At 44.0% G+C, this 18,943-nt stretch overlaps 1 protein-coding gene across 2 annotated transcripts in view; it reads right to left on the reverse strand.

The window, feature by feature from the left end:
- WWP1 (WW domain containing E3 ubiquitin protein ligase 1) overlaps positions 1-18,943 on the reverse strand; it is a 259,846-nt gene that overhangs the window by 208,512 nt on the left and 32,391 nt on the right. The window contains exon 1 of one of the 2 annotated variants that reach the window (XM_068237623.1): positions 12,746-12,764. The exons of the other annotated variant lie outside the window; for it this stretch is intronic. The gene's annotated coding sequence lies outside the window, so the exon portion shown is untranslated. Of the gene's footprint in view, positions 1-12,745; positions 12,765-18,943 lie in introns of those variants that run through there. 2 annotated transcript variants of the gene reach the window in all.

Here is an 18,943-nt window from a genome sequence, read left to right on the forward strand (position 1 = left end):
TGACCATGGTATTACTGTGCTCAATTGGCCTGCCAACTCTCCTGACCTGAACCCCATAGAGAATCTGTGGGATATTGTGAAGAGAAAGTTGAGAGACGCAAGACCCAACATTCTGGATGAGCTTAAGGCCGCTATCGAAGCATCCTGGGCCTCCATAACACCTGAGCAGTGCCACAGGCTGATTGCCTCCATGCCACGCCGCATTGAAGCAGTCATTTCTGCAAAACTATTCCCAAACAAGTATTGAGTGCATAACTGAACATATTTATTTAAAGGTTGACTTTTTTTTGTTTTAAAAACACTTTTCTTTTATTGGTCGGATGAAATATGCTAATTTTTTGAGATAGGAAATTTGGGTTTTCATGAGCTGTATACCAAAATCATCAATATTAAAACAATAAAAGGCTTGAACTACTTCAGTTGTGTGTATTTGAATCTAAAATATATGAAAGTCTAATGTTTATCAGTACATTACAGAAAATAATGAACTTTATCACAATATGCTAATTTTTTGAGAAGATCCTGTATTTACCTAAGGGTCTAAACTTTTTAAATATCAATGTAAAGATGAAATATCAATGTAAAGATGAAATATTTCTATTTTTTTTTTTATTTTAAACTTGTAAATAGTGATAGATGCAAAACTGAAAAAATGCACCTTTATTTCCAAATAAAATATTGTTGCCATACATTGTGATAGGGACATAATTTTAACGGTGTAATAACCGGGACATACGGGCAAATACAATACGTGAGTTTTAATTATGGAGGCATGTATTATTTTAAAACTATAATGGCTGAAAACTGAGAAATAATGAATTTTTTCAGTTTTTTTCTTATTCTTCCTGTTAAAAAGGCATTTACAGTAAAGTGGCTCTTAGCAAAATAAACCCCCCAAAGAAAGCCTAATTGGTGGCGGAAAAAACAAGATATAGATCAGTTCATTGTGATAAGTAGTGATAAAGTTATAGGCTAATGAATGGCAGGTGAACATTTCTCAAGTGAAGACGACGGAACGCGAATGGGTTAAAGAGAATCTGTACTAGGGCTGCACGATTTCTCAGTTTTAAACCGAAACCGCGGTTCCTGTGAAGACGATCTGGGGATCGTCTGTATCCGGCGGTTTTCGGTTTTAAATGAGCGGGGGCGGGAGAGGCGCGTCCAGTGCAGAGCGGCACACAGTTCTAGGTAGGTACGCCGTACGGGACTCGATGGGCGGATCCAGTGGAAGAAGCAGTGCATATTTATGATGCTAATGAGCTGGGCAGCGGAGGGAGGAGAGTCCAGTCCGGAGCGGCGCTTCACACACAGCTTCTCCAATCGCTGGATAGCAATGGAATGACGGAGGCGGTAGGCGGAGCTCCATGCTCTAGTACAGCTCCGCCTACCACTGCCGTCATACCATCGCTATCCAGCGATTGGTGAAGCTGTGTGTGAAGCGCCGCTCCGGAGTGGACTCGCCTCCCTCCGCAGCCCGACTCATTAGGATCATATATATGCACTGCTTCTGCCACTGGATCCGCCCCCGAGTCCCGTACGGCGTACCTACCTACCTATACTGGGCACTTTACTCGCTATACTGGGGCACTACCAATTAGTGCCAGGCAGCGCTGAGGGGTGGTTCGGGACTCCCAATGACGTCCCGACGTCGGTGACGTCATCCCGCCCTGTCGCCATGGCCCTGGGCTCGCTACATGATATAAAAAAAATTAAAAATTAAAAAAAAAACTGCTGTGCTCCCTCCTGGTGGAATTTTTTATACCGCCAGGAGGGTAAACTGACATTTTTTATCGCAGCAACCAACGATCTATGCAAAAAAATTATAATGATTAACAAGGTTGCCCAAACTTTCGCATCCCACTGTATCTCAGGAACAGCAAGCAAGGCGTCTCAGTTGTGAAGACCTTCATCAAATGCGGTCATTAAAATGCGCTACATTTAAACAGTGAATCTTACAAAAATGCACTCAGCAAAGGGCAGGCACAAACTTAAAAAAGGTACATGGAACACCTGGTTATACATAAATGGCTGCATGCAATTTGTATAATTTTTGCATGCAATCATATTCCCCCTTTAACCTCCCTGGCAGAATGATGGTTTCCAGATTTTAGGGTCTAAAAGTGGTACAATTTATTTGCATGCTTTTAAACCCTAAATTCACGAAACAATCGTGCCACCAGAAAGGCTGCAGCAGCCCCTGCACTTACTCACCTCCCTGAGATCCAGCACTGCAGTTCTCCCTCCAAACTTCAGGTGGTGCTGTACCCCTAGGAGCCTAGGTGTCCCTCACCACAGCTCCGCTCTCAGCCAGTCTCCTGGGGCGAGCACATCAGATCCAGCACAGGAGATTTGGCTGCAGCTGGTGCCACCATAGACCGGAATAGGAATTACAGCTATAGAGGCGCACAGTGAGTAACTTCGGCGCCATCAGAAGATGGAGCTGAAGTTACTTTTAAAACACTGTAATTCGGCTGCCAGCAATAGCTGGAAGCTGAATTACATCATTCCCCACCATCCACGTGGACTTGGAAGGGGAATAGTAATTATAGCCACCGGGACTTGTGCAGGAGCAGGGTTAGCCATAGATCAGCTTTATCCTGCGCCCAAGTCTCCCGGCGTTCAATTCATAGGTATGCTCCTGGGGTCCCCTCCATAACAGCTAGGTGGGCGGCTTCTGTGCATGCACGCGGCTGCAATGCTCGCAGTCATGCTCCTATAGCTGGGAGCATTCTGTGCAGGCGCAGAAGCCGCTGACCTGACTAGGATAGTGGCCGTTATGGTGGGGACCCCAGGACAATGGCTGAAAGCAGAGCTGCAGCAAGGAACACATAGGCTTCTAGGGGTTGGAGGAAGTCCTCCTAGGTAAGTAAATCTTGTCGAGCAGAAGAAAAAAAAAAAAAAAACCACAGTAAGTAAACTCCTTATATCCATAAAATCACTGCATTATAACTCTTATATAAATATCTAGGAAGTAAAAGCTACCTCCAGCTAGTCTTGGAGTCAGTCCATATCACTTATCTTTAGGAAGCAAAATGTGAGCCTTTATATCATCAATAATGTTTATTGGAAAACAGCAAGCGACTATTCCCTCATAAAAGGGACGAGTTATCTCCCGGAGATACAGAATGGAGATGTGCTTTCAGAATTATGTGCATTCCTACACATGGCCTTGTGTTTATTAGTACTGATAAGAATTTATGAAACAACGAGATGCTGGAACAAAGCCTAGCAATGAGAGCTTGCGCTATTCAGTCTCTTTGTATTCCTCTATTGTAAAATCCAAGGTCTCTTTTACTGACCCACTCAACAAACTCTGGGCGGGTGAGAATCCGCCTGCTATAACCACTCATTCTATGACCCTCCCACTCTAACATGTAAACTAAATGGGTAAAAATCACAAATCTATCTCAGTATCAGCAACGTGAAATCAGTCCTGCTATGCTGTGCAAATGCATCTGGGCAGATCAGAAACACAGCATTCCCAAATCATAAAGAGACTAAAGGGTGATGCTGAACCCGACACTTCAGTACCAAACAAGAGGACTGGGTCAGTTTACTACTTGTGCTTCACAAGACTCCAATGGTTCCTTCTTCCAAAGCCTGAAAGAAGAAGCATCCGCGTGACATGCAATAAGCAAGAAGTGGGCTCTCCCTGATCCCGTCCGCTTGTGTGGTACTGAAATGGTACTGAAAGTGGACCTGAACTCTTGCACAGGACAGAAGATAAACAGAGAAATGCACCCTGTATGTATTTAGAGAGTGTTCTTAAAGAGTAACTGTCAGGCTGCAAAAGCTAATTTAAACCTCTATTCTTCTGTGTTAAACAGTTTAGAAGGAAGCCAAAAAGGCAATACTGAAGTTAAAAATCTCTCTTACTTTTGATGTGTGCTGACAGCAAGGCTCTGTATTCCCAAGCTCTTAAAAGGACGACAGGCCGCATAGCATACTGCAAAGCATTCTGGGGCTGCTTGGGTCCTCCCCTCGGCTGCTAGTGAGAAGTTACAGTCTCATGTTACAACAGCCAGCACTGAAAAATCTCTGGGCAGAGTATACTGCATGAGTCCGCTATTGTTCCTAGCCACATGGCTAATTAATATTCACTGCACAGTAGTGTTGTATTATTTCTGAGTGGAATCATTAGGAAGCAGGGAGGACATGACGACACATTTGGCTTCATAGGAGACAGACAAACATGGAACCTGCCATGAGTTGTCAGGAGCACCATTCTCTGCAAATACTATATAACAATTCTGTGAAATCCAAACGTGGACAGTGAAATGCATATGTAATGTAAGTACAGCCAATATTTAGCTACTGATATATGTGTTTTTTTTCTCTGAGACCTTATACCTAACAGCTCCTCTTTAAACGAGCCCATGGTTATTGGACAGTCCAAAGCTTGGAGGATCAGAAAACTTACTAAGCTTTGCGTTTGTCAAAATGTGGCAAATCTTAATAGCAATGAAATTATTAGGGTCAGGTCTCTGATCTGTCATTGGGCAAGAGTAAGGGTGTCCAAACTTTTCCATGTGCCACACCTACAAGGATTGTACAGAAACGATTTACAGAGTACTCAGCAAGCTCATGGTGAAAGAACTCCTAGGAGTATATTTAAATGGAACCTAATCTGAGAGGGATATGGATTTTTCCTTTTAAAAAATACCAGTTGCCTGACTCTCCTGCTGATCCTGTGTCTCTAATACTTTCAGTCACAGCCCCTCAACAAGCATGCAGATCCGGTGCTCTGATTGAAGTCAGACTGGATTAGCTGCAGGCTTGTCTCAGGTCTGTGATTCAGCCACCACGGCAGCCAAAGAGATCAGCAGGACTGCCAGGCAACTGGTATTGTTTAAAAGGAAACAGCCATATCCCTCTCAGTTTAGGTTCCCTTTAACAAGCTGACACATTGCATTTCAGCGGATCTGGAGGTGTGTTTAACTCACAGGGATAACAATGGTTGATTTGCATATTCAGCAGTGATGCACTGGGAGACATCCCAGAGCTCATCCCAACCCGAATCATTGTAAATATCTTCTGTTTTAAGAAGGCAAACTTTTGTTTTCCACAGAAATGATTCTGAGCGAGCCTGGTATTCTCTGCCCTGTAATGGGGCAAGGGTATGTATGTGCCAAAAAATAATGCAGGTCATAGTTTTACCATCAATAAATCAGTCTTTGCTGCTGCCAAGCACATAGTAAGGCCACAATGTTTCAGCCCCATACCTTATCAAGTGCTCCAATCCAGGACTGCAGTATTGAAGTGTGGCCTACAGAAGTAGATTTGTGTTGGTGTTTGAATTGAGAACATTGTTTGCCTTCATGTGAACACCACCTTTCAGCACTGAGCCAGCGGACAGGGTCAGGGGGAGTTCACTTACTTGCACTTCTTCCAAAGCCGAAAGGAGGAAGTATCAGAGTCATGCGAGGCTCGTACACACAGGGGTTACTGACTGTCCTTCAGAGAAGTAGCCCATCTAAAGACTCGTACACACAGGGGTTACTGACTGTCCTTCAGAGAAGTAGCCCATCTAAAGGCTCGTACACACAGGGGTTACTGACTGTCCTTCAGAGAAGTAGCCCATCTAAAGGCTCGTACACACAGGGGTTACTGACTGTCCTTCAGAGGAGTAGCCCATCTAAAGGCTCGTACACACAGTGGTCACTTCACTGACTGTCCTTCAGAGGAGTAGACCATCTAAAGTATGACTCCCTTTGTTGAATCTTCCAGTTAGTCTGGCACTGTTATTGGCCTGAGGAAGCGGGCTCTGACCCGCGAAACACATTGCATGTTCTGCTAATAAAAACCTTTGTCAGTACAAATTTTTTTGTCATTGAGGTAAGCTACCTCAAATTCATTTTTTGTTTTAAACTGTATTTAGATGCTTTTATACGACACCAGGGCGCCTCTTATACCCTTATTAGACCATCTAAAGGTTCATACGCACAGGGGTCACTGACTGTCCTTCAGAGAATTAGCCTATCTAAAGGCTCGTACACACGGGTCAATGACTGTCCTTCAGAGGAGTAGACCATCTAAAGGCTCGTACACACAGGGGTCACTGACTGTCCTTCAGAGGAGCAGACCATCTAAAGGCTCGTACATACAGGGGTTACTGACTGTCCTTCAGAGGAGCAGACCATCTAAAGGCTCATACACACAGGGGTTACTGACTGTCTAGAGGAGTAACCCATCTAAAGGCTCGTACGCACAGGTGTCACTGACTGTCCTTCAGAGGAGCAGGCCATCTAAAAGCTTGTACAATCACAGGGCAAAAATCATCCAAAATGAACGATGAATGACTCATCCTTTAAATATCATGCAGTGAATGAAGGCTCAACCAACGGTTTAAATGAACAAACCACTATGATTCCCTTGAGTTTAGACCGACCGTCATGACGGATCACTTTGGCAAATAGTTCATAGTCAGCAGTGTGTACAGAGCTATGAATCACTAAACTATGTGTATGTGTGTAGCTTAATCTTCACCACAGTCTAACATCCCTTTCACAGTCACAGGCTCATTTCTAGTGGGGAACCAATTAACTTATCGGTAGGCAGCTGCAAGAGTGAAAGACAACCAGGATGCCCAGAGGAAACTTACAAGGGAAGAACATACATACTCCAGGCCGAAATTCAAAATCTGGGAGCCAAGCACTGCAAGGCAAGAAGAGTGTCAGCCTTTAGGACACCATGCCGTCCCAGGCACACATAGAGCCAAGAGTACCGCCCAGGCAGGCTTCGTGAAGTTGTCCCCCCCCCCCCCCCCCTACAATCAGCACAAATCAAAATTCCATCATGATTGGTTAGTGCTAGGTTTGTAGCACTTATTTCCAAAACAATACCATCACCCAGCCCCCATACAACAACCTACAGACATGAAACTGGTATGGGTGGGTAGTGCTGTGCATGTGCTCAGTTATACTGCAAAAATCATCTTTCTATATTTTATAGTTTTTGAGATATTAACATTTTTATAAAGTTCAAAAGTTCACTCAGGCACACTCAGCCTTTGCGATGTTGTGTGGGGCTGAGTGAGATCGCAGCTGGAACGAGCAATTGGTTGTGTTAATTCTTGCACGTGTCGTGTGCTGCACATATTTTTTCATGAACGGCAGGTTGGAGAATGGGAGAGGAGCAGAATGCGTCCCTCTAACGACAGGCTGCCCTCATAGCACCTCCAGGCCGTAGTTTGCCCAGGCCTGATCTAGTGATTGTACACAGCTTTACCCTTTCCTACACTAAGAAAAACAAAAGTTTGCTTTCTTAGAACAGAAAGAATTTGCGATAATCCAGGTTGGAGTGAGCTTGAGATGTCTCCCAGTGCATCACTGCTGAAAATATGCAAATTAACCATTGTTGTCCTTAGAAAATAAACACACCTCCAGAACCGCTGGAATGCAATGATGTGTCAGCTTGTTAATTTGTACAGAGCCATAATAATCCAACATGCATACAGTAACACTAAGAAAAGATTTTCGGCTGCAGCTGGGCTTTCAGCCAGTCTGCTAGATGCATGCATAATCAGGGGGTGGGGGGGGGGGGGGTGTCGCCCAGAAACCCTTGAGGTCCAAACACATGTAGGTAAATCCGATTCCCATATGAACCCATCTTGGCCACTACACAGCAACCATTCCGCACACACTGCTAGTAAGTCTGCACAAATGTAGTCACAGTGCACAAGCCATTTCTGCTTTCCATGCCAACACCACACTGCCGCGATTCCTAACATGAAACAGATGCACCCAAAGTCATCTCCACACCATGCAGTCACTGCTGGAACTAACAGTTTATATTTAAGTGGGGTTACACATTCAATTCAGCTTTTAATTAACGAGAATAGATTTCTCTCAGGAACAATTTCCGAGAAATCTATGACAGAAAATTGCTTAATACGTCTGAGGAATGGAGCTGACTGCATTACAGAGAGACGCCTGCAGGCTGCAAAAAGATTAATATACCACAAACATACAAAATCCCAGAATGTCATTTAAAAATCGAAAGGGGACACTTGAGCAAAGCAGGCTGCCTCATCAGGAAACCTATCTGTGTGTCACAGAGATAAGCCAGCAGATAAGTGTCAGCTGAGGTAGAACATCAGACTCCACACTCCTATTAGCACTTGCGAAGTATTCTATTCAGTGTCAGTTTGTGGCGAGTTGATGTGATTCAGGTGACCGAAAACCCTACTCCCCCCAGAGCTTTTTGTGCCACAATTAGTTGAATGTGTATTTAAAGGGAACCTTAACTCAAAAAAAAAACAAACATGAGTTTCACTTACCTGGGGCATCTACCAGCCCCCTGCAGCCATCCTGTACCCTCGCAGTCACTCATGGCTCCTCCAGTCCCCCGCTGCCAGCTAGTTTCGTTTTTGCCAACTGGGAGTCGGCCGGCCGCCATGCGTACCTTTTTACAAATTCCCGCTGGTGCAGAAAACTATCGCGGACATTAGCAAGTACATTTTTACGCGTTACGGGTGCAATGTGTAAAAATGTACGCAAGACACCTGTGACGCGTAAAAAATGTACTTGTTAATGTCCGCGATAGCTTTCTGCACCAGCGGGAATGCGTAAAAAGGTACGCATGGCGGTCGGCCGACTCCCAGTCGGCAAAAACGAAACTAGCTGGCAGCGGGGGACTGGAGGAGCCATGAGTGACTGCGAGGGCACAGGATGGCTGCATGGGGCTGGTAGATGCCCCAGGTAAGTAAAACTCATGGGGTTTTTTTGAGTTTAGGTTCCCTTTAAGCCCAAACATTTAAGGCTGCTTCAAAGTCAGATTGCAAAATGCAAACGCAATTGCCTAGCGATTTTGCGTTACAAATTTTTGGGTAATTTCCCATCGATTAAGTTTTGGAAGCCGGATCAGGTAGCATCAATTACCACTGCTCCCACATCCCACAATGGCTGACTTTTAATATAAAAAAAAAAAAACATGGCTTCCACCCCTGGGGTCACGGCGCTGCAACTCTGGCTCTGTGTGTCTTAACACAGAGCAGGGAGGAGAAAGAGTTGCCCGATCAGAGTAGGGGAAGAGGTGTTCCTAACACCAGACTGGGCGGTTTGCAGGCGTGCCTCTCCTGCAAGGGACGCCCCTTCCCCTCAAAACTTCAGACAAGCAGCTTGTCGCCAATTTTGAGGGGTGACGGCACGGTGCAGGGAGGGGATAAGAGAGGGTCATAGGGGACATAGAGGCATGTCATGGAGCAGGGAACATGTCTCTGTATCTGCCTCCCCTGCATCGCCTCGGGTACACTTTGAATAGCAATCGCTAGCTAAATGGTGCAGGCAGAGTGATTGCGATTTGGCCAAATCGCTATTGCTCCAGTGGGCTCATCTCCATCCACTTTCATTGGCATAGCGATTTTTGGAATCACCAGCAATTCCTAGAAAGCCTACATCACTGCTCAAAGCGCTCTTCTGGGTCCTAGGCCTTAGTGTTTTACAGAGAGAACCGCTGTTGGCGTTGTATTGCTATCAGGGTTCCTGATGGACAGATATCCTCTCACTTCCTGTCCCTGAGACTTCATCGTGGACAGGAAGTTTGCTTTAAGTCATGTGATTTGGGCAATATGCATTCAGGTTTGCTTTAAAAGAAGCCATAGACTTAAAGCTATAACAAGCAGATGAGCAGGAAGAACCTAGAAACAGCCCACCACCTGCTGACCAGCCCAGCAATGTTTGCAATCGATACTTCAGGTGAAGTTGTGCTCGAGTAGTGAATAATATAGACTGCAGCGCTGAGGAGTTAATACAAAAATAATTTAGTGACACTGAAGTGAAAAAAAAACCGTATGCTATTATGCATCATATGTGTAGTGCGGCTAACTAATAGATTATTAGCAAAAGGAAAGGGGTCCGCACATGTCCTAAAATGAATCCTTTATTATGGACGTATCCAAAATCAAAAACACCTTTTTTGTTAATATCCCCTCCCATCTGTGAAGTTTGAGGGCGTATGCCCGGACATTGGGCCCGCCCCTTCACAGGGGGTGGGTATATATGGGTACTATGTGTCACTTTTACTTCAGCTATGATTAAGGACCAGTAGGTCTGAAACATGTCAGCTGCAGATGCGTGATTAGGTGTTTTTGATCTTGGATACGTCCATAATAAAAGGATTCATTTTAGGACATGTGCGGACCCCTTTCCTTTTGCTACAGATTTTTGGATTTGGCCATCCTGGTTCCAGCACTGTCCTAGTTCCAGCACTGTCCCAGTCTGAGTGAGCAGTGCACTGGTGCTCCTTTTTTTCTAATAGATTATTAGTAGCAAAGGAAAAGAAAAATCATTTATATTTTCAGATATATAGTTTTTTCATAACATTGCGTCATTCTGTTATATTTGCAATTACAACACACATTCTGTATTTTAAACTTTGAAACAGAGCAGAGCTAATGGTACACACAATGCTATTTTTCTGACAGATTTGCTATCAGATTGATTATTTCCAATACGACCAATCTGATTTACGATCGTTTTTTTCTAGAAGTGAGTAGAAATCGATCGGAAATCAGATCAGACAATTTGGAAATAGTCGACCTGACAGTAAATCTGTCAGAAAATTGCATTGTGTATACCTAGCATTAAAGGATACCCGAAGTGACGTGTGACATGATGAGACAGACATGAGTATGTACAGTGCCTAGCACACAAATAACTATGCTGTGTTCCTTTTTTTCTTTCTCTGCCTGAAAGAGTTAAATATCAGGTATGTAAGTGGCTGACTCAGACAGAAAATGACTACAGTGTGACCCTCACTGATAATAAATTCAAACTATAAAACACTTTCCTAGCAGAAAATGGCTTCTGAAAGCAAGAAAGAGGTAAAAAGGGAAATTTTACTGTAGTCACTTCCTGTCTGAGTCAGGACAGAGTCAGCCACTTACATACCTATTTAACTCTTTCAGGCAGAGAAAGAAAAAAAAGGAACCCAGCATAGTTATTTGTGTGCTAGGCACTGTATACACATGTCTATCTCATGTCACATGTTACTTCGGTTATCCTTTAAACTCCCCTGCAGTAAATTCTTATCTGAAGCAGTTTTCACAGTTTTTTTTATGTTTAAAGTGTACCAGAGCTCTAAAATTAAAAAGATTTTATACATTCCTGGGGCTTCCTCCAGCCCCATACACTTCGAAAACTCCCGCGCTGCTGTCCTCCGCTGTCTGCAGCTTCGGGAACGGGGTTCCCGCACTTCCGTCAGTCGGAGCCAGTCTGACGTAAGAGAAGTGCGCCCTATACATATCGCTCCAGCAGCTGCTGGAGAGATATGTAGAGGGCGCACTTCTCCTGCGTAGCTGGCTGCAACCGACGTCAGTGGCGGGACCCAGTTCCCGAAGCTGCAGACAGTGCATGACAGCGGCGTGGGAGCGATCGGAGCAGATGGGGCTGGAGGAAGCCCCGGGAATGTATAAAATCTTTTTAATTTTAGGGCTCCGAGTCCCTTAAAGGTTTAAGGTCGACTTCAGGCCGACTTGGGTCGGAGAGCTCAGAGAAGCTCTTTTGTATAGATAACAACTGAAGTTTCTTAAAGGATAGCAGAGCCCAAGCCACAATATGAAAAAGACATGGTATGCTGTCAGGAGGGTGTGAGCCCTCACTTACCGCTCCCTTGTTTGTAACATGTGTGCCTCCGTTCCCCTGTTCTAGACCCAGTTAGTGGCTCCCGACACCAGCGTCCACTACGGAAATACTGCGCCATGGATGTGCAGTATGTCCTTCCTTCTCCCCCTGCGTCATCGCCAGATGGGTGTGTCTAGCGATGACGTAGCTACGGGCAGAGGGGGAGAAGGAAGGAAATACTGTGCATGCGCGGCACAGTATATCCATAGTGGACGCTGGGGTTGGGTCTAGAACAGGGGAACGGAGGCACACATGTTACAAACAAGGGAGCAGTAAGAGGGCTCACTAACTTCTTGTACTGGAAACATTTTCTTTGCTAACAAAGGTTCTGTTTCTAAGCTGTACTACACATACAATTCCTTATATCACAAGTTTATTTCCACTTCCGATTGCCTTTAAATCCAATTCAGACTCCTCAGTTTATGAGACCACCAACTACAACTCCATGTTTTCTAGCCTGGTCACATTGAATGCAATATTATCTCAGTTCTGTGAGTTACAGGAACCACATAGCAAGTTCATGAATTAATAACTGTCAGCCTGATGAATGGTGAACTTGCTTACACACCTGCTCACATGTAACAACACACGAGAATGCGAGTGACAGACAAGTACAACTATGTGCTGCGACATCAGCAGCCTCATCAAGGTGTCAATCAATCTTGCTGCAAAGTTCCCACGTATGATTATTATAAACTCTGCTTCAGTCCGCAATGTGGAAATACCGCCCGTCTGTGTCAGTCATGTTTTCAATCATTGTACATTCGTGAAGGAAGCAGCTAATTACACGCAGATGCAGGGATGAAATCATCTGTCATTAGTGGTGACTGTGAAGGAATTAGCTGCATGAATATTTGTCATTTCAGAACGCAGATTACCAGGCATCTACAGCAAACACAAAAGGCAGTCCTAGCAGAACAAACAGTACAGCCAGCGATCACATCTGCAGCGGCCCAAGTTACGTGTGAGGCGGCTCTCGGCTCCAATTTACTACACAACACATGGGCAGATGGGCTACAGTCAATACACTTTAATGGCTGCGGTTTCCATACACCGTTCTGTTCAAAGGCACCTTTAAAGAAGGAACACTAAAACCCTCCCGGTATCAGGTTGGCATTACTTACTCTGCTAAGGCTGATGCACAAGAGAAATGTTGGCACCGCTCTGCAGTGACCTCGCTGTGTATGAACTATGCAAGATTATATCATTGCTCACAGAAACCAGACTGGACACTATTGTTTCACCAAGCAACGAAAGAAAGGAGGAGTACAGAACATGATCTATTTCCTAACAGGAATTCCTTTTCATTTCATTTTTCAATGCGACTTCTTCACCAGGTCTAGAAAAAATAAAAATGGTTCCTGTTTTGGGATCCTAAAACGTTGCAGTTAGGGTCCATTGGCATGCGTTAGTGTGCGTTGGTATGCGGTTTTACCATAGAAGCGCATTGTGAAAAAAACTTTCAGTTAAAACGCGTATAGTGGGAACTGAGCCATAGAAAAACATGGGCAATACCTTGTAAACCAGTCTTCTTTAAATTATAACTGAAAGCAACTGATTAAGTGTAAAAGGGGCCTTAGGGCTAGTTCCCACGGCCGGCTGCCGATGTCTCGTTTAGTCTATGCTAAAAGCGTTTCGAATCTCTCCCCGTCTCCCCATAGCATTAGTACAGGTTACTCCGGTACAGCAGGGTGACACCTCTATAGTAAACTCGTCCCTGCAGTATCATCGGCACCATCAAGCTCCTTAAAGAGGAACTCCAGTGAAAATAATGTAATAAAAAGAAGAAGTGCTTCATTTTTACAATAATTATGTATAAATGATTTAGTCAGTGTTTGCCCATTGTAAAATATTTTAAATCCCCGATTTATATTCTGACATTTATTACATGGTGACGTTTTTACTGTTGGCAGGTGATGTAGCTGCTGCATGCTGTTTTGGCAGTTGGAAACAGCTGTAAACAGCTATTTCCCACAATCCAACAAGGCAGGGGTCACATTTGTCTTTCAGTTTCTACACTTTTTAGAAAACTGAAAGACAAGTGTGACCTCTACCTTACAACAGCTAATGTAATGTATAGAGAAAACTGACAAATTGCGCAAGATGTCAGTTTTTTTTCTGCTTGCGAAATCTGCATTCAAGTGTGACCTAGCTCATTGATTAACATGAGTTCTCAGTTGAAAACAGTTTTTCTGTGCAGAAAACGCGCATGAAAGCAGACAAGTGTGACTCCTGCCTCAAAGACAGGAAACTGCCAAAAGTACCTCGGTACTCAGAGCTTCTTGTGGGAGGGGTTTCACCACAATATGAGTCATACAGCGACCCCTGATGGTCTGTTTGTGAAAAGGAATAGATTTCTTATGTAAAAGGGGGTATCAGCTACTGATTGGGATAAAGTTCAATTCTTGGTCGGAGTCTCTCTTTAAGCTACATCCACATGCTGGATTGAACTCAGCCATCAAGCAGTCTCATTGAGAACAGAGAGTGAATCCAGCGTGTGAACACTGGCCACCCAATGACAGCTTAAGATCCGGCATGCATGAACCTTAGTGGTCCGACGGCGAACTAACAGCAAACACTTTGTTCTCTCCTTCTAACTCCCCCCCGCCCCCCATTTCCCAAGCAACAGACCCGCCGCTACCTTGGAAGCTAGTGACACATCTGCACAGTCGGATCAGGACCGATCCCTGCCAGGTGACCGAAATCCCTCAGTGTGTATGAGCCTTTAGAAATGAAGCACTCTTGAAAACAAGGTCAACCAATTACTGTTATTGTCCACTGCATGTGCTCGTACCTCGCTGCTGACTGCCCTCCCCGATCCTCTATACACAAAGCAGAACATGCTAATAGCATATTTTGTACACAGGAAAAGCCATATGAAACAATTCATTCAATTAATTTCATACGTGTGTACAGGCATTTATGGCCATAACACAATGGTGATTCCCTCCATGATGACACTCAGCTGACACAAAGCTGCCCATACATAGGCAACATAAAATGAATGGTCACTGGTGGGCAGAGTGACTGGCAGCTCCACCACCAGGGCTGTGGAGTCCGAGTCAGTACAAAAATCATCTGAAACTTCCGACTCCAGGTACCCAAAATTGTTCCAACCCCTTAAAGCCCCATACACACGCTCAACAGTGGTCTTTTATGCAGCACACTTATCAAACAACTTTTTTGTGAAACAAGTTGAAACAACCAAAAAAAAGTTGCTTGCGATTGTTCACAAAACTAATAAGACGTCAATCCAACTGTTGTGTGATAATTGCGCTACAAAAAGACCGCTGTTGAGCGTGTGTATGGTGCTTAAAGGCGTATACACACGCCTGATTCCTGCAAACGACGGGTTGTCACACCCACCTGCGCCTTTAGGCTGCTTACACACTAAGACGTACTGTAACGCTCCCCCAACGCACAGCAATGTAACACAAGTGGGCTGTTCACACAGCCCACTTTGCGTTACATGTAACACTGCACGTTCTCCGCAAAGTGCAGCATGCTACGGCGTTAGAGCGGCTATAGCCGCGTTAGACTGTTTGCACATGCGCAGTGGGGGGTGAGAGGAGGCAGGGAGATGCTGCTACAGTAGCCGCGCACATGGCTACTTAATATCCACTGCACTGGCGGCCGCTGATTGGCCGGCGGGACCACGTGATGCGGAGTGTCTCGCTCCGCATCACGTGGTCCCGCCGGCCAATCAGCGCCACTCTGGAAGACCTTATGTGGATAGAGCCGCCTAACGCGGCTCACTCTACCGTCCTCTGCCATCACCACCATGCGTTGCGTTAGGTGCACGTTATGCGACCTTAACGTAGCACCTAATGCAACGTCTTGGTGTGCAAGTAGCCTTAGGCTCATACACATGCTCAAAAGTCTTTTAAATCACAATTATCAAAAAAAAAAAAAAAAAACTTTTGTTGTTGAAACAAACCAATAAAGTAGTTTGCTATTGTGTAAACAACGGATAAGACGCAGCTTGAGTCGATCCAACAGTTGGATTAAATTGAGCTGCATCTTATCAGTTGTTTGACCAATAGCAAACAACTTTTTTGGTTTGTTTCAACAACAAATGTTGTTTGATGATTGTGCATTGAAAATACTTTTGTTGAGTGTGTGTATGGGGCTTTGTCTAATTCTTACCGCCCTGGTGGAGTTGGTACAAAAATCATCTGACTTCTCAGTTTATTGAAAACACCGTCTCAGACTCCGACTCCAGATACCCCAAATTGTTCCAACTCCTCGACTCTGACTCTACAGCCCTGACCACCACTAGTGCATGTTAGCAGCATTTTAAACACAGGAGTAACGAGATGCTTTGCCAGCCTTGACAAGGATTCCTGCATTAAGGTGACTCCCCGGGCGTAATGTGCTGCCAGAAAGAGTTTTACTATTACACTTTATGCGCATATCAGCTGCCAACTACATCATAAATCAATAATTACATTTTAATTTAAATAAGAACAGAGCTATACAGGAATTCTTTGGAGAAATGATTTGCACGTGAGATTGCACAAAAAGCAAAACAACTCTTTAAAGAGGAACTGTAGTGAAAATAGCATAATAAAATTGCTTATTGTTTACAATATTCATTTATATATTATTTAGTCAGTGTTTACCCATTGTAAAATCTTTCCTCTCCCAGATTTACATTCTGACATTTATCACATGGTGGTGACATCTTTACTTCTGCCATGCGATCTGTATGGAATGTTCATTACTGAGAATTCTATGCACAGAGAGAGATCGCTTGCTTTGCAGTTGAAAAAAGCCAGTGTTTCCCACAATGCAATGAGGTTCACAGACAGCAAACTGTCAGGACCATGGTTATGACACCACACTTTGGGAGGGGTTTCACTACAATATCAGCCATAAAGACCACCCTGATTATCTATTTGAAAAAAATATTTCTGGTGGGAAAGGGGGTATCAGCTTCCAAATGGAATGAAGTTCAGTCCTTGGTTAAAGTTCCTCTTTAAATAAAAAAAGAATGCACATTACAGCAGGTGCCTGTCACAGGCAGCCCCAGTTACACAATGTAGCCTGCTCCTGGTTTCCTCTGCTGTAGTGTGATTCAGTGAGGCAGCCCAGACCACACACACAGTACTGTGCAAGGAAATGCCACCAAAACTACCATCCTTTCAGCATAGAAAGCATGTGTGAATCTATTTCTCTGCTTTATACATGATGAACAACTCCCTTTAATGAAGGGGGCCCCTCCACTTGCACAGAATCCCGATAATAATTGTACCATTGTTCAGAGACTCACAAATGCATTTTCTGCAAACTGCTCTGTGGCATTTGTGAGTTTGTAACATCTGTCAATCTGGATTGTACTTTACATATAACCATGTAATTGTCAGAAGACAGCAAATCTGTCAAAAAAAAAAAAAAAAAAAAAATTATATATATATATATATATATATATATATATATATATATATATATATATATATATATATATATATATATATATATATATATATATATATATATATATATATATATATATATATATATATATATATATATATATATATATATATATATATATATATATATATATATATATATATATACACACATACATACACACAGGCAGGCATCCCCTGGCTGTGTTGTTAGATCAAGCACTGCGTGAGGCCTGGTGCACACCAGAGAAGTTTTTCTGAGCGTTTTGAGTTTTTGAAACCTTCTGCTAATGTTATCCTATGTGTCTATGCACACTTGAGTGATGAGGTTTTGTAAAAAAAAAAAAAAAAAAACACCCATAGCATTACATTGGGAAGAGCTCTTGAAACCTCTATCATTTAGGGAGCTTTTCTGGTGTGTCTCAGCCCTAACTGCCACAAGTCACTCCTTGTATCTCCGATGGCCTAGCTTCTCACCACACAGTATGGGTACCCCAGGCAGGAAAGAATTAAAATGAAAGGGTTCGTTCTGTTATAATTTTGTGAAACCCTGTGTAATGATGCACAGTATCTTTGGTTTCTGCCCATGTGAAAATGCAAGGTACTGAAACGTTCATGACATGGCCTACAAGCTAAGCTTCTAAATTCTGTAAGATATCGGAAAGGGGTACTTGAACTTTTCCTAGTCAATTCCTTACAGTTTTGAAGATTTAAAGGGGAATCAGAGACATAACTATACAAGATTTATACGTGCCTGGGGATTCTTCCAGCCCCATCCAAATGAATCGCTCCCACGCCGCCATCCTCAGCCTTCTCCATCCTCTGCACCGGGTCACGTAACGTCAGTCAGACACAGCCAGTTTTTTGCATGCGCAGTGACTCCCTCCGCCGGCCCCTGCCTTACACATGTGCCTGCGCATCTGCGCTTGCTTAGACCCAACCGGCGGAAGCTATGGGACACGGTGTAGAAGAAGGACGAGGACAGCGACGTGGGAACGATCGGTGCGGATGGGGCTGGAGGAAGCCCCAGGTATGAATAAATCTTGTATGTTATTCGTCTCTGGCACACTTTAAGCTACAAATTCCTGATATTCCACATCCGGATTTCAGCTTTCATGTTTTCCACAGTAGATTTCACCAGAAAGACGCAGAGAGATGCAGCTACCAGACTGGTGTGAATTAGTCATACAAAGCATACGGAGAATGTATTGGTAGGGGAGAATGTAGATCAGATCAAAGCACAGTTTTGTTCTGACAGAGGGCTGGTGCACACCAAGAGCGCTTCTGAGCACTTTTCAGATTGCCAGTGCTTTGAAAAGAGTTTGGCTACTGAAACCCTATGAGTGTGTTCCCACAGCAGCGTTGTGATTTTTGTAAAATCACAGACACACTGCATGTAGCATTTTTTGAGCGATTCAGCTTGAACAGTGTTCTCCCCAGGCTCTTTTAGACGGATGCTCCACCCGGCTAGTTTTGGTGACCACCCGGCTGTCATCGGCTCACCTCCTCCTATGCTGTAAGCAGAGTTGCTCACAGAAGCACTGACCCTGCATTCTCATCTCGCCCCACCCGGCTACTTTTTCATGCCACCCGGCTGGAAAAAAATTCTGGGGAGAACACTGTTGAATGAATGAGCAAAAACCCTCATTCATTCAAAAATCGCTCTGAAGATCGCTTCATAAAATCGCAATTGCAAATCGCTAACGATTTCTATTGCGATTTTAGTGTACACTGGCCCTGAGAGAGGAACTGAGGCAATCACCCCAATAGGGAGACAGAACATAAAATCCAAAATGTCCTTTTGTAGGGGCAGCCTCTAATGTGAGCCTGCCACACACGTATCAATTTTTATAGACCAATTCAATCACTCTGAGCAAATCTGCCAGGAACCTATGGACCCCAATATGC

This window comes from Hyperolius riggenbachi, chromosome 5 (assembly GCF_040937935.1).
Source record: "Hyperolius riggenbachi isolate aHypRig1 chromosome 5, aHypRig1.pri, whole genome shotgun sequence".
Lineage (NCBI taxonomy): Eukaryota > Metazoa > Chordata > Amphibia > Anura > Hyperoliidae > Hyperolius > Hyperolius riggenbachi.